Source organism: Balaenoptera ricei, chromosome 10, assembly GCF_028023285.1.
Source record: "Balaenoptera ricei isolate mBalRic1 chromosome 10, mBalRic1.hap2, whole genome shotgun sequence".
Taxonomy (NCBI): Eukaryota; Metazoa; Chordata; class Mammalia; order Artiodactyla; family Balaenopteridae; genus Balaenoptera; species Balaenoptera ricei.
Window position 1 is genome coordinate 3,532,221 of NC_082648.1, and position 5,418 is coordinate 3,537,638.

Genomic DNA, 5,418 nt, shown 5'->3' on the forward strand with positions numbered 1-5,418 from the left:
AACTCTTCACGAAAGTACGTGTTCCCTGACTTGAGAGCAGGTACATCCACACCAGCCTGCTAGGACCAGGCACCACAGATCCATCTGGGATCCGTCCGGACCCGTGCCCTGGCCTCCGTGACACAAAGTCGGAACATCAGTCAATCCCCAAGACAGAGTTTACAATTTGCTTTTTGAGCCAATCAGAAATTTGGACAACACTTCCTCTGGTGCACACTCTCTCTGTCCCATGCCCCTTCCATTTGTAGGGCCTTCCTGACCTTTCTTAACGCGATGGGACCCTCCCCTTGTTTGGCAAGTAATAAACTCCGTGTCTGCTTTCCACGGCTTGGGTGGCCTTTGTGGAGTTTTCCCGTTCTCTGGGTCTCACGCCACTCACGTCTGCAGTCAATGGCTAGTTACTCCCTCTCGAGGTTGTCACCTGCATCCCTCTTTGTGTGCGCTCATCACGGGGTGGGGGAGGTTTTGCCGAGTCTCCGGGAAGAAGGTCAAGGCCTGGTTTATTTGCCAACTTGCTCAGAGGGCCTCCGCTCGAAAATGATTGGCCCCATTGGGTTGCTCCTCACCCACTTGCTTTTCTAGGTGGGAAGTTTTCTTTTCTTCAATTATGTGTGTGTAGAGGATGTAGGGGCGTGATAGTTTATGTGTGTCAAGGTGGCCCGAGGACCTGACGGCAGGGACCACTATTCCAACTTTCACCTTTCGGTCAGATACCTTTTAGTTCCTCAACTCTTCTGGGGACACTTGTTTTGGAAATCAGAGCCTGATTCGATTGACTAGAAATACAAGAACTTCTGGGTGCAGTTACCAAATATTCACTCTTTGGCGACCAGCTCTGGACTGGGGTTCTCGGGGGCCCTTCAGTACTTCCTCTTTGATGGAATAGATGGGCCCGCCCACCTCTCCTCCTCCCCATTCTTCCCACATGTCTGGGCAAAGGTTTTTTTTTTTTTTTTTCCCCCCCTCTTAGGCATGACTTCAAGCCAACGTTGAAAGAGTTCGCATTCTGTGGACCCAGTGTATGGGGAGGGCGGGCGTGGGAGCTACTATATGGGCATCCCAGTCTAACACAGTGGCGGTCGCCTCTCCCTTCCCCCGTGGCAAACCAGCTGTGCTCTCCTGAAAGCCTTGTTTGACTGCAGACGCAGTCATTGTGTTTTCTCTTGCATAACTGGAATCGGGACCTCTTGAACCCTACCTGCAAATGTATGCAAACAACATGCAGAAGTTTGTGACAAACACTGCCAAAGGAAAACCTTTTGCACGTGGAGTGCAGCTGGCACCTAACACCTAGCGTGGCACTGTTGGCGGCTGGGGGCACAGGAGCAATGGGAGACCTTGGGGTCTCCTCCTCAACTGCCTTGCAACTCGGGGGGGGGGTTGGCCAGTGAAGGGGTGGACAGAGCTGGGGGCTCCCTGTCTCTTTCTCACTAATGGTGGTGTCTTCAGAGCCGGATGGGGACAGAATCTGTAGGCCTCTCCTGGGACAGTTCCAGGTGCCACATCTGGTGCTGAGAAAGCGTTAGAGAGGGCCGGAGCCCTCCGACCTCCCCATGCCATTACATTTACATTCATCTCTACTGCTTTATAGTTAACTTCCAATGAAAACATTTCTGTTGCCCCTCTGGGAGGTTAAGCTTTGGGTATTTTACTTTTCCAGGACCCCTACTGACTACCAGAAAACCATTTAAACTGTAAGTCTTAAAACTTGCAGGCACTTCAGTGAATATCTGGTGCGGCCCCTTTGTTTGACACACGAGAGGACTAAGACACAAGTAAAGGGCTTTACCTCGGTTCACAGACCTAGACTCTTAATCTGCCATTCATACACCTCTCTGGGTGACATTAATGATTGAACAGCAGGCTCTTGGCAATCCAGGGACCATTTGAGATATCCTGGGGACAAAAAATACTTGACTTCTTTTAAAGGGTCAACAGTTAACTTTACGAATGAAGACACACCTCTGTCACTCTTTGGAGTCTACATGGGCTGTGGACATCACCAGCTTCTAACTGTGCTTTTCCAAAGACCAAGCAGTAGGTCGGGCTGCCATGGTTTTTCTTAGACTTGCCAATAATTTCTGGGCTTTCCAAAACGACCTACTTTTCCTGATCACTCTACTTTCTGGCTGCTTCTAGGCAATGATGTAGTTAGAAGTTATGGAGAGGAAGATAAAGAAGGAAATGGCAGAATGGGGTGCAGGAGTAATGAAAATAAACGTTTATTGAGCACTAACTATATTCCTGACATTATGCTTAGTGCTTTACCCAATATTATCCCCATTTTACAGATGGAGGAAATAGAGGTTTAGAGAGGTTAAGTAAGTTGCCCAAAGTCTCACATCTAGTAAGTAAGAGGAGCCATGACTCAAATTTGGGGCTTCCTGATTTCAGAGCTCAAGCTTGTCCCCACCATGTTTATGGGGCCATGGTGGAGGGAGAAAGCCAGCTTTCCAGGAAACTTCTCAACGGCCAGAGCAAAGAATGTTTCTTTTATATCCTGCTCTTGCTGTTTTGATGACTGGTCTTGGTGGGATTTTTAGGACCACAGTGGAAGTGAGGGCAAGAAAAGGAGGACAGAAATTCCCTGGATTCGCCATGCTCAGGACTTGCTTCTTCTTGCCCACTTTTTCCTGGGGCTGATAGACCGCAATTTTTCCAGCAAGTATGGCCTGAGGATGCTGGGGCTTTACGTTTGCACTGGTAAAAGCACTTTTCAGGCTCAGATAAAAATTCATTTAGCTGTTTATTTATCCATCCAACAAGCATTCGTTAAACACCTCCTGTCAATTCTTGAGCCAATAAATTAGCAAAGTCACTGACCAACAAACCTAGCTCAGATTCAGAAATTCATAAGCTAATTCCAGCAAAGCTTTCTGTAGATTCTCCAGGGCAATTTTTTATAACCCTTTATACTTCCCACTTCTCAGCCAGTGCTTCACCAGCAGGACCCTCTACGGTGAAGGAAGGGGGAAGAGATGGAGATGTTGACCTGCTTAGCGCCTGAGCTCAAGGTTTTGGGAAAGATATGGAAGCCAAAGGCTAACAAGAGGCTTTGGCATTATTTGTGAATATCCCTTCTCCCTGCTATTCCATTTCCTTGGGCGCTTAAGCTAGGCTCCTGATTATAAGGGCCAACTGTTCACTTAAAAATCCATCCCAGCATCCTCAGCGCAACCTCAGAACTAACTGCCGGCTGCCACTCACCTGCCCCAACGGAATTAACGGAAGCTGCCAGCAGCCCTGCCCTGACCTCACTGGACAGAATCACGTCCTCAGCGGACATGAGTTTCTCTTTCTTCTGAGACAGCCTCCCTCCTGTCTTGGAGCAGGAAGTGCTCTCACGTGCAGTCCACGTTGCCGACAGAGAAGGGAGTTGGGCCTCTTATTTATCCTCACGACGAAGCCCATCTTGTGCTCACATATGAGTGTCAGGACTGGTCCTAGGGAGAGCTGCTGGCAGGGCCAAAGACAAGCCAAGGAGAAGGTGTGCCAGGGAATTAAAGTGCTTGAGGAGGGTCAGCGGTCCCTTGACTGCAATCAACATCAAAAAGCATGGTCACTTTGGGCTGAACTGGTCGAAGCCAGTGAGGTCACAGAAATGTATCTGTTAGAAAGATCTGACTGGTCCTTTCCCCTGAGATCTTGTAGCATAGATACAGGCAGATGGAAAAGACATGCAAAGCATGCATCACTGCATGAGTGTAGGGGTCAGTACCTATTGGAGAGTGGTGAATGGTGGAGGTCACAGGAGTGTGTGTAGAAGGAGTGAAATTAGCAGAAGAAAGGCCCTAGGATTCAGGGTTTGCTTATGGTAAAATCAGAGACATCTGGAAGGATGGAGCTAGAAACCCGAATCATAACTGGCCTTGAATGTGAGATTTATGACTGAAACAATGTTATCCTGAGAATTTCTAGTTTCTGGTTACAGATGTAAGATTATGGCTGGTGGGTGAATGTATATACACCTACAGGTATACACGTGTACCTATCTGTCTTGGACTTTTGGAAGATTTTCTCTGGCTGAAGATTGTTAGCTAGGTTAGAATATCAAGGAAGGTTATAGTTGCTTTTTCTCCATGTCTCCAAGAAGTTGGACTTCCATAAACTCTAGTGGAGGTTTGCAGCTGCATAGAGGGAAAAGCACTGGATTTAAATTTGAATCTTGCCCCTGCCAAGCTGTGTGCTCTAGGACAAGCCATTTACCATTTTTGGCAGTGTTCTAGAGAGTAACAGCTATCTTGCAGGATGTTGTTAACGATCAAGAGGGAGTACAACCAGGAAAAAGATATGTAAACTGTAAAGAGCTGTCATCACCTTACAGTGGTGATGGTGATGATCTTTATACCCCTGGGATGTTGGCGCACGTTCTCGCCTAGAGCAGTTGTACGTGCAAGATGATCCTTCCAGCTTGACGATTCTCATAGTCAGGTTAAAGTATGCTGCTGTTACCTGGGGTTTAACACACCGGGCCCTACCACCTACTGCTTTATCCCAGAAGACGTGGGGCTGGGAAAGCCTCCATTAGCAATACTCAAGACCTTGGTTACAAATGAGTGGCATGTACAAGGGGGAGGGGATAGTTAACAGCCTTTGAGAGCCATCTGAACAGGCAAGTTATTTTTGTTCAGGAACACAAAGCAAACATTAGCGGTGAAAGAATGCAAACCACATCTTGCCTATTTAAAGCAATAAAGGAAGGGAGCGCAATTACACAGGCAAAGAGGCTCTTTTGTTTCCCCAGCCATGAATTCTGGTTAAAAAGTGCACACAAACCACAAAGATAGCCGATACCGTCTCCTCAACTCCTAATGCAATGTGTTTCTTCCGTGTACTTCTTTAAGAAAGAAAAAAATACCCTGAAAATAAAGCAGCGTCACACTTTCTCCAACTTGCTATCTCATTTGAGCTTTCTGTTTATATTCTGTTGAGAAAATCTCAAGACATTATCTGTTTTCTCTAAAGTAGCAGTTGATTTTTCCCAGGCGTGGAGGGGGAGGATAAATGTAATTTTTCTAAGAACACACTCATTCATTTACTCACTATTAAGACCTGTCACCTCCCGAGCTCTCTCCTAGGTGGGGATTAACAAAAATAAACTAAACCCTGCCCTTCGGGAAGAAAAGACATACACCCTAACATCTCTCTTTGATTTGTCAAGAGAGAGATAAGAGGTTTGGGGGTCAGAAAGAGGAGCAGTTATTTCTAGTATATCTGAGCTTCTAGAGGTAGATTGAGTGCCTGATGGGGAGATAGTGGGCATTAGCACTAGAGGTAGGCTTAAACCAGATCACAGGTGGCCTTGGATGATGGGTTAAGGCTTTGTGACTTAATGTTTAAGGCACAGGGTGTAACAAATTTTTTGAGTAGGGGAGTAGCAGGATGGTCTGGCTATAAATAGAACCTGAAATTTGGAAT